At 38.1% G+C, this 11,773-nt stretch overlaps 1 pseudogene; it reads left to right on the forward strand.

Moving 5' to 3' along the window:
- The first annotated feature begins 10,103 nt into the window (after positions 1–10,103).
- LOC116100835 lies at positions 10,104–11,047 on the forward strand (annotated as a pseudogene).
- The last annotated feature ends 726 nt before the right edge of the window (positions 11,048–11,773 follow it).

Below are 11,773 nucleotides of genomic sequence, written 5' to 3' on the forward strand. Positions count from 1 at the left end.
GCTTGTATCTACATTTGACTCTTTCAGCTGCTTGTTGGGACTCTCAGAGGGCAGCCATGCTAGGCTCCTGTCTGGAAGCATACCACAGCATCAGTAACAGTGTCAGACCTCCTCTTGAGCTGGATCCCAATTTCAGAGTGTTACTGGACCTCCTTTCTCTCATGGTCTCCATTTTTGTCCTTGCAGGAACAATTCTGGGTCAGGGCTTTTGACTGTGAAACGGCAACACTATCCTTCCACTTGATGCCCTGTCCCTCCACTGGAGGTAGATTCTACTATAGAGCACTTCATCCAAGGTCCCTCTCTTTGAATCCTGAGAGTCTCTCATCTCCTAGGTCTCTGGTACATTCTAGAGGGTCCCCCAACCTCCTACCTCTTGATGTTGCCTGGTTCCATTCTTTCTGCTGGCCATCAGGGCTTTAGCCCTGTTTCCCCTACATAATACCTGATCATGCCCTCCCTCTCCATCCCTGTCCTCTTTTCAACCTAGTTCCCTCCTTCATTCTGCTCCCTGATTGCTTTCTTCTCACTCCCAAGTGAGATTGAGGCATCCTCACTTGGAAACTTTGGCTTGTTAACTTTTTTGAGTTCTGTGGATTGTGTCTTGGGTATTGTGTACTTTACTGGCTAATATACACTTGTTAATGAGTAAATATCATGTATGTCCTTTGGGGTCTGAGTTACCTCACTCAGGATGATATTTTCTAGTTCCATCCATTTGCCTGCAAAACTCATGATATCCTCATTCTCAATAGCTAAGTAGTATTGTATTGTGTAGATGAACCACATTTTTTTGTATTCATTCTTCTGTTGTGGGACATCTGGGTTGTTTCCAGCTTCTATCTATCACAAATAAGGTTGCTATGAACATAGTGGAGCACATGTCCCTGTGGCATGGTGGGGCATCATTTGGGTATATTACCAAGAATGGTATAGCTGAGTCTTCAGATAGATCCATTTCCAATTTTCTGAAGAACCTCCAAATTGATTTCCAAAGTGCTTTTACAAGTTTGCTATCCTACCAGCAATGGAGGAGTGTTCTTCTTTCTCTACATTCTCTCCGACATGTGCTGTCACTTGAGATTTTGATCTTTGCCATTTTGATTGATGTAAGGTAAAATCTCAGGGTTATTTTGATTTGCATTTTCCTGATGATTATGAATGTTGAAGATTTCTGTAGGTGCTTCTCAGCCATTTGAGATTCCTCAGCTGAGAATTCTTTTTTTTTGTTTGTTTGGCTGTTTTTTTTTTGGTTTTTGTTTGTTTTTTTGTTTTTGTTTTTGTTTTTGAAACAGGGTCTCTCTGTATAGCTCTAGTTGTGAGAATTCTTTGTTTAACTCTGTTCCCCATTTTAATAGGATTTTTTGGTTCTCTGGAGTTTAATTCCTGAAGTTCTTTGTATATTTTGGATATTAGCCCTCTGTTAGATGTGGGATTATTGAAGATTTTTCTCCCAATCTGTAGGTTGCTGGTTTGTCCTAGTGACTATGTCCTTTGCCTTACAGAAGCTTTCCAGCTACATGAGGTCCCATTTATCAGTTGGTGATCTTAAAGCCTGTATTTAATGTACCTTGTTTCCTTTCAACCTTGCTTAGCATCTTTCATTGAAATGTTGGTATGGTTTTACCTGATAGTTTAAAATTAATATTTTCATTTGGGCAGACACTATAAAGCATCTCCAAACCCTAATATTTTCACCCCATCTCAGTGGGGACACCATTTGGAATCTGAGTTTAGGTTTCATGTGCCTAATTGGTTTCTAGTGAAATGGTTGATAATGATTTCAATATGTAACTATATTAAAGAAAGAATTAATATATAGTGAAAATCAATCCATTTCCCTATATTTGTACACCATAGTTATATTTGTATACAGTTTTTTTAAAGGACTGATAAAGTCTACCTTTGAGTATATCCCCTGCATCATTTTCAGTACCTAAATCACTTTAGTAATTGTCATGGAAAATATAAGCACAGGGCATGGAAGACAGAATCAAGAGACTTGAATATACACTAGTCTGGAGAAACTGTTCCATATTTATAAGGTGATCTTCTCATTGATATTTTCTCACCTGTGAATTGGGGGAATATTTTAAGGACAGTAGATTTATTGTAGAAATTGACTATAGAAGCAGAGATTACAGAAGCAGATCCTGTGGGTTCAAAGCTAAACTTACAACTGATGGCCATGAGTATGATGATCTAACTAACTCTTCAATCAAGCTACTTATAATATAAAGTTAATGATATCATTTCCCTCATGTTGTTGTATTTATATATATGATACATTTATAGTGACAATGGCACACAGTCATGCAAATTATTGTTGGCTACATGAATTTTTAAAAAGAAAGATTTCTTAACATCTATAGAAATTCTTTACTAGTAATAATTGTTAGAATAATTTAGGAGAGGACCTCGGCCCTGTGAAGGTTCTGTGCCCCAGTGTAGGGGAATGCCAGGGCCAGAAAGTGGGAGAGGGCGGGGTGGCAGGCATGGGGAAGTGGGAGGCAACAGGGGTTTGTTTTTGTTGTTTTTGTTTGTTTCTTTGTTTTTTGGAGGGGAAACTGGGAATGGAGAAATTTACATGTAAATAAAGAAAATATCTAAAAGAAAAAAAAAGAATAATTTTTAAATAATTCTAGATATCTTCCAAATTATACACAAGTATACAAATGAGATTCAGAACAGCCAAATAAGATAGTAATTTAAGTATCATATGGTAGACACTGAGAGTGACATGAATAAATGAAATATTTTTAAGTTTCTTCAAAGAACAGATTCTATGGAAAGCATTTACTTTTCTTGGGGCCTCTTTTACATCTCTGTTCCTCAAAATATAAATGTGGGGGTTTGGGATGGAGATCACTACTGTAGAACAGAGATACCACTCTTTTCTACTTAGTTGAGTAGCTGGACTTGGGCATCATATAAATGAATACATAGATTCTGGCTCCTCCTGGTTCACTCAGGGTATCCCAGGTAAGCTAAGGCTCACCAGAGTCTTACACTAGTAACGAATGTGTATTCCAAGAAAAGGCACAAAGATGATGACACAAAGCATAAGATTGTCTGTTAACATGAAAAGGATGAATTCTGTCAAGGTAGTATGGATTCTAGGCTCCATCTCTTATGCAGATTGTCCCAGTTGAGGAAAATGATAAATTCATTTGCTTAATATGCTCATTTCATATGGTCAGAGTTGTATAGGAATTTTCCTTCAGAATCAGTCAGGTATTTTTCCTGAGCCCTGTATGGCCCTGGTGGGGATGGAGTAACATGGTTCCTGTCCCTGGAACAGGGTCCCAACTTCCATGAGTGTTGATGGCTGTTCGGGGCATAAGGCTTGTTTGTGTAATAATGGACATATTTTCACATTCCTGCAAGGAATGTTATCTCTGTTATTAAGTTAAGGTCAATAACTCCATGATAATCTAAAACAGCAGGAGTCCAGGAGCTGAAGGTGTAACTAATGTCTCAGTAAAATGGTGAACCCTGGGACCTTCAGAATAGCCCTTAAGGCTGTGGGGAAGAGCTCTATATACATATGTTGAAAATATATATAACTTCTTAATTATGCAAAAGGATCCAATAAGAATTATGAAAGGCTTCAAGAATCTAAAGGACAATGGGAATTACACTAGGAAAATGCATATCAGAAAGATATAAAGACAGGCAAATAGCTAAATTCAAGGTCAGTTTAGGACAGAGCAAGGTTAGGCCTAAGTGTGGTATAAATGGTAATTTCAGGGCATGGTCCCACCCAACTAGCTCATTGTCTGTGCTTAACAAAGGCAGACAGATTTCTAAATTCTTTCCCAAAGCTAAGAAAAAAAATGTATGCTTGCTGTCTCCTAAGAAGCAAAGATTGGGATCCAGGGATACTGATTCATAAGATAATCAAAAGAAACATGGAGTAAATAACTGGACTGATAGATAAAATCAAAGACTGCACTTGTGTTCTACAGGAAATGAGCTATCCAGAGAATTTTTTAGAATAAAAAAGAGAGAACTGGGAGTACTGACTCCATCAGGTTCACAGGTCCAGAACTGTGCCCTGGAGCAAATCTTGTGCTCCAGACAGTCTCCACTTCACTCACACCCAGAGGCAGCCTGACCCCCACTCCTACCCTAAGAGTTCTAGGAGAATCACAATCCATGACCTTAAGCTGTATTACAGAGCAATAGTTTTAAAAATTGCATGGTACAGGGCCAGAGAGGTAGATCAATGGACTATAATTGAAGACACAGAAATAAACCCACATACCTATGGTCACCTGATCTTTGACAAAGAACCCCAAACCATCCAGTGAAAAAAAGACAGCATTTTCAACAAATGGTGCTGGATCAACTGGTGGTCAGCATGTATAAAAATAAAACTTGATCCTTTCTTAAAGTCAGAATCACTGAAACTAGTAGAAGAGAAAGCAGGGAACACATTGGCATAGGGAAAATTTTCTTGAACAGAACATCGATGGCTCTGGCTCTAAGATGAACTATAGACAAATGGAACTGTAAGGTAGAAGAAAAGATCATTCAATAGAAATATATAGTGTATAAGCTTTTACTTAAAGAGCATGGAAATTTTTCTCTGAAACGAGCCAAGAAAGTAGGCCAGCTAGTTCCAGAAACTGGTTGTCTTTTCATCTAGGTGGTTCTAGGGAGCAGTCAGTCACAAAGTGAATGACAATGACAATGATAAAACCACATTCTTGAGAAAAATAAGTACGCAGGATGTTTTCCTCATGACCCTGACTCCTGACTAAATCATGGGTTGGGTCCCACTGAAATTTTCCACTGTTTTTATGTTTCCTTGGTAAGCCCCTCAGTCCCCCTCATTTGTGGTTTTTTCCTTTAAATGCCCCACACTTCTTGTGCTCTGGGTCAAGCTCCTCTGCCCCTGCGAGGGTTACGAGCTCATCTCCAGCATACTGGTTCCCCTAAATAAACCTCATGCTGTTGCATCAAGATCGGTCTCTTGTGAGTGTTTGGGTGGCCGTGTTCTCCCTGGACTTGAGACAGGGTCTACCTAGCAGGGGTCTTTCAGAACCTCATAAAACTGAAAAACTTCTGTATGGCCAGAGACACTGTCAATAAGACAAAATGGCAATCCACACATAGGTAAAAGGTCTTTACTAACCCTACATCTGAACAAATCCAAATACATGTTTAAAAAGAGATTCATAGACAACTGAGTAGTATAGAGTATTTCGTATGAACATTTTATGTGAACAAGTATTTAAACAAACTTAGAATTCTTTGCTTTTGCAGTCCCCAAAGTAACTATCAAAAACTTTAAGTCCTGAACTACAGTGCAGGAATTGCATTAATGGCAATGAAATGCAAATGATTGAGTTGCCCCCAGGTAGGTAATTACCTCAACTGAGTAGGCAGTATGCATTTTTTTCCCCTGCAACCAAGTATAGTAGGAAGAGGGATCATTCACCCAACCCTTTAAGCATCCAGTTAGATGTTGATAGTGGATGAAAAGACCAAAGGTTTAATGCTGTCAGAGAATATGTCAGAAGTATACTGAACTGGTTCCAAAGATAGGCACATCAGGCAAGATCATGACTTTTTTCCCCTTGAGCCTGAGCCATATTAGGCAACCAATCTAATCTTACTAAGGCCTTGGAAATAGTAGAATGAGCATCACACAGGATGAAGAGACCAAATAGGTCATGGAAATTAATTGTGGATTAAAGATGAGGTAGGGGCTGGCATACATGCTACTTTAGAAAATACCAATCCAGTAGTGAAGTAATTTACAGAATTGACATAAGATCTTTCCATACAGTATTAGATCATAATAACATTTCTTTCTTTTTTACTTTTTATTTTTTATTTGTTTGGGGTTTTTGTACCTCCTTAGCTGCCAACAATTGATAAATCAATGAGCACATACTTGGAATGCATGATGTAGCATTTAGAGGTTATGTCCAGTATTTGTAATGAGTATATTCCATAAGGTTAACTTTTCTACTTCTTACACATTTATAAGTTCATTGGGAAAAAATTAAGATGAGTTAAGAAGTTTTTATAAAGGCACCAGGTATGAGTATAATATGGAACTCCCAGAAGACAAAAGAATGTTTAGTGAAAATCCCAGTGAATTGATTGAGCTATCTAACCCTAACCCTAACCCTAACCCTAACCCTAACCCTAACCCTAACCCTAACCTTGATTTGGTTGTGAGAACCGAGTTCCGGGTGCATATCTAAGAGTTATGGCACATGAAGAGCATCCAAGGCACTACAAACTGTTGCTATTGCATTGAATTCCATGTAAGAGTTGGATGATAAGTTCCTATCTCTGAAGACAATGAAAGACCCCCAGAACTAGGGAGACCCTCACTCAAGTCTCGGGATAACACGACCACCCAATAACTCATGAGAGACTGAACTTGCTGCAATCACATGAGGTTTATTTGGGATAGGCCAGTACCGAAGTCGATCTCATGATCATGCTGGCCAGAGGAGTCCGACCTTGAACACAAAAAGTGATGGGAATTTAAAGGGAAAGACCACAAACTAGTGGGGGTGAGAGGGTTACCAAGGAAGCATAACAAAAACAGTGGAAAATTTCAGAGGGACTCAACCCAAGGTACTCAGTTAGGGAGGGGAACATATTCATTCTAGGAATGTAATCTTCATCTACCAGTCTACGGGGTAGAGAGGCTCGTAAGCCAGTAGAGCTTCATTCCTAGTTCCACCCTCATTGTGGACCAGTCAGGAGGGGCAGGTTTCAGGAACCACAGCCCTGAGGCTCTGAGTTAGCCAAGTTCCTGGAACTGGCTACTCCACATTGTTGGCATGTTACAGAGGTTTTCCATGCCCCCTTTTAGGTAAAGGTTATACATTATACATACATTTCTATTAAATGCCCTCATTTTAAATTCTAAGATTCTCCAGCCTTTCAACATCACTTGCTTGGGTACACAACATACAGAAATTAGGCTGATACCTAACTTGATGATTCCTTCTTTCTGATTAGATTTCATACTACTAGAAGTTACCATAAAAGGTACAGAGAGGAAGCTTTACTTATATAGTTCTAGTTAGCTATGGTTCCCGGTATCTACTGTAGTACCACTAAGCCAGGCAATATGTTCACAATGCTTTAGTAGGACAGGAAAGGTATTCAGGTACCCAATTACTTTCTGACATCTGGTTACTATAAGCCAAGCCAAAAGATAATAGCAGGTGAGAATATAGACCCCCACTGAAGAAGCAAATGCTGTTATTCTTTTAAGTACATGTGACATGATTATCAAATTACATTCTAAACAAATGTGCCCATGCTGCAGATTATAACTGCTGTCACTCAGAGTTGAGCACTAAAATAAAATTTTTGCAATGGGAAGGAAGCTTCTGAAAATAAGTGAGTGTTTCAAAAGCAGAGTGGAACAATGGTAAGATATACATAAACATCTGACATCTATTTTACCTCATAGAAGATTCAGGGAAATTTGAAGAAGAGTGTGTTACTTCATGCATAGCAAAGTAGTTATGAACTAAAAAGGCACTGAATGAAAGAAGCTAAAGTGACTCATCTAATAGTTATGGTTTAGCCTACTGTAACATGAACTAGAAAACAAAACTTAAAACTAGTATTTCACCTGACAAATTTTAACATATTCTTTGAATAATTATCAGATGAAGCATGTTAATTCTTACTTAAGAGGAAAATACCACTAGAGACTGCATAATCCTTGAAAAGTAGTTGTGTTTGTTTGAAATTAACTGGGAATGAGATAATGATCCTCAGTGACTTGAATTCACATTTGAATTCAGAATCTCAACAGGGACTTACCCAATGACAAACAGTGATACCAGGAGACAGCTGTGTAGCTAAAAAAGCAGAGTGACCTTGATCTTTCTACTTTGCGATGAATACCGCTTGGAAGAGGTAAGTTTTGAGTTTTATGGGGAAATCAGGCTTACTAGTTGGCCCTTTATCTTTGGAGAATACTTTATCCTTTGAAAATGTATCCAAATTTATAAACTTTAGATGGACACACAAGTCAAGTGGAAAAAGGCATAATAACCTAGACCAAAACCTAGCTGAATTAACTTGTATTTCCACATTAAAACTTCTATCAATATCCAGGCAACCTCCTTTGTTAAGGGATTGTTGATGAATTCAGAATCCAGTATTATCTTTAATAGTATAGAAACCTACTACTCAGGCAAATGAAGTCCCGAACTTTGAAGAGTTTTGATGGCATACTGTTGGTATTGTCCTGTGGAAATACATGCTTTACTTACTGACTCAATGTTCTTCACAAGAACTGTAGGCAGCCACTTGGACGATAAAATCCAAGATGGCGCCGGTTCCCGATACACTGTAGTAATAGACGATTCCACTGCACATGCGCCCCTCCTGAGCAGGTGTATGCTAATGAGAGTCTGCCGGAGAACCAATCCAGGAGGACTTGACAGCTCAGGCTTGGGTATATAAGGAGCTCTCTCCAGGCAGTCAGGGCCATTCCACGCCACTCCACAGAAGCAAGCAGACCTGCAGCACCTAGGAAGAAGAGGAAGAAGAAGATGCAGCAACACCAAGAAGAGCCGTGACATCTAGAAGAGCTGTAACACTTAAGAACCTAGGAGAGCTGTAATACCTAGGTACCTTAAAGAGCTATAACACCTAGGTACCTAGGAGAGCTGTAACACAAAAGAAAATTTCCTGAGTAAACCTGCGAGAGAAGAAGTCTCGGTGTTTGGTCATTATTGCTGCCATCCGGACAGCAAGGCGCCTTACAAAGAACCAGATATTTTAGACAAAGAGAAAGTATAATATTAAAACTCCTGAGATAAGAGTGCATGTAGTCCTGCATTGGATGAGCCTGGGTAAAATAACAAAAGTTATAAAAACCACAAGAAATTAAAATCTATAATCCCAGAATTATGTAATCATGACTAATTTTTACTGATTGTTCACTACGCACCAGAACATGACATAGAATTAAATAGAAGCCTTTGATTTATAAGAGGTAGTATTAATCATTTTTACTATTTCATTGAGAATATTTTGATAATTGGTAAATGATTTAAGAATACATAACAAGATGAGAATGAGGATATGAACTGCAGACAGGTTGAACTTGATCTAACTTTTAAGTAACTATGATCTATGAAAGAGTCAGAATGAAATTGAAAGCACATACAACTTTGCAACATATATATTAGGGTATTGTTGCTGCTATGTGCTAAATATACAAAAGGTCATGTTCCTTAATACATAGTTCATATTGTCTGTTAGTGAAGAATGGCCACATTGAGACAAATTTTCTTACTAGAACTTAGAAAATTAGAAAGAAGTCAGTTTTTTTCTCAAATTTTTAAAACTTTAAATAAAAATCACATAGGTATATTTACCATGTATAAATAAAAAAACAAGAGATACATTATATGAAAGAAGGTTTCTAGTATTTGTGTTTATAATCAAATAAGCAGGCTTCATATTGGCTTCACAGAGACTGAAGCAGCAAGAATAATAAGACCTGCATGAGTCTGCAACAGGGCCTCTGTAAATGCTACAGCTGTTAACTTGGTGTTTTTGTTGGCTGGTAATAGTAGAAGCAGGTGGGTCTCTGACTTTAGTCCCTGCTTTGATACTCTTTTCTTCCTACGTCCTTGTCCAGCCTCAATATGAAATCTTTTGTCTTCTCTTACAGTATCTTGTTTGTTCATATGTGGTTGTTGTTTCTTGGAGGCCTGCAACTTTTTTAAGGAAAACAGAAGGGAAATTGATACTGTGTGTGGTTGGAAACTAGGAGGCATGAAGGTAGCAAAAATGGTGGTTAGAATGCATTGTATGAGAAAAGAAATTTATTTTCATTAAAATTACAATGAAGCGAATTGAAGAAAACATATAAAAATAAATAAATTATATTAATACATATTAATTACACCTAAATGTATGTGTACCAAGAGACTTGATTAAAACTTTGTCAAAATAACTGTCACATTCTCTTTAAATGATATATTTATTTGTGATAACCTCATGTTTTTTATAATAAAAATGATGATCCATAAATGTAAATGCCTTTCTATAATGTCTCCATCACAGTCTTGATCTGGCAGCAGCCACACTATCCCATGGCATTCCTGAAGGACGGGAACCACACTGCAGTGACAGAGTTCATTTTGTTGGGATTGACAGATGACCCAGTCCTCAGAGTTGTCCTCTTCACCATCATCCTGTGCATCTACCTGGTGACTGTGTCTGGGAACCTCAGCACCATCCTTCTCATCAGAGTCTCTTCCCAGCTCCATCACCCCATGTACTTTTTTCTCAGCCACTTGGCTTCTGCTGACATAGGCTACTCATCTTCTGTCTCACCCAATATGTTTGTCAATTTCCTGGTGGATAAAAATACCATTTCATATCTAGGGTGTGGCATCCAGCTTGGCTCAGGTGCTTCCTTTGGGACAGTTGAGTGCTTTGTTCTAGCTGTCATGGCATATGATCGCTTTGTGGCAATCTGTAGCCCACTATTTTATTCAAGCAAAATGTTCACACAAGTCTGTGTCCAGTTGCTTGTAGTAGCATACATAAGTGGTTTTCTTAATGCTTCCTCTTTTACCCTTTCCTTCTTTTCTTTTTTCTTCTGTGAACCAAATAAAGTCCCATCACTTTTTCTGTGACTTTACTCCTTTAGCTGAGCTCTCCTGTTCTGATGACAGTGTCTTTATTGTTCTTGTCACTATTTCTAGTGGCATTGTCATTGTGATTACAGTGCTTATCATTGCTGTCTCCTACATCTACATCTTCATCACCATCCCGAAGATGCACTCCACTGGGAGCCTTCACAAGGCCTTCTCCACCTGCACCTCCCACCTCACTGCAGTCACTCTGTTCTATGGAACTGCTACATTCATCTACCTGATGCCCAAATCTAGCTACTCCACAGACCAAAACAAGGTGGTATCTGTGTTCTACATAGTGGTGATCCCCATGTTGAACCCTCTCATCTATAGCCTCAGAAATAATGAAATTAAAGATGCTCTTAGGAGACATAGGCAGGAAAACATATTCTTAGAGAAATCTGTTATGCTATGGGATTACTATAGCAAAAATGTCTCAAAGGTATAATAATATTAAAAGGAACTTGAGTGTCTGTGATTGAAAAAGTCTTTTGATGTTATTTATGAATGAGAATCACAATATATATCAGAATTCAATTTTCAGATTACAGAAGCTATAACAGAGACATAATAAGTTATCTTAAATAAATAAAATGAAGTTTTAATTAAGAGTATAAATTAAAACTTGTAAAATATAATCTGGTGAAAAGAGTTTGAATTTATTTTCATATTTTAAAAAATTTCATCATTAACTCAAATACAGATTGCTTCTTAACTTCCCCCAATGTTTTATGTGCTTGGTAAATATAGGTGCCTTAGTGTTATTGTGAAGGGCTAGTATCAGAGAGGTTGAGACTAGTGCGAAATTTTTAGTTCATTAGAGACATGCCATAAAGGAGTTTTTGCACCCAGAATAGTCCTTGTCTTTTCTCTTTATTGACCATAAATAGAGAGGTTTTGCTTTACTATGCATGTCTTTGGTGATGTTCAGCCACAGATCTACAGCAACAAATTTAATTCACTGGAGACTGTGGTCTTAAAAACTTCATCCTAACCCTAAACCTTTATCTTCAATGCAAGCTGGTTAGCTCAGCTCCTTTTCTCTAGCAACAAGAAAGAAGCTTACTAACACCCATCACAGTGCTTCATTACATGTCTGGGTCAATACCAGATTCTCCAGA

The sequence above is a fragment of the Mastomys coucha genome, unplaced genomic scaffold, assembly GCF_008632895.1.
Source record: "Mastomys coucha isolate ucsf_1 unplaced genomic scaffold, UCSF_Mcou_1 pScaffold21, whole genome shotgun sequence".
Lineage (NCBI taxonomy): Eukaryota > Metazoa > Chordata > Mammalia > Rodentia > Muridae > Mastomys > Mastomys coucha.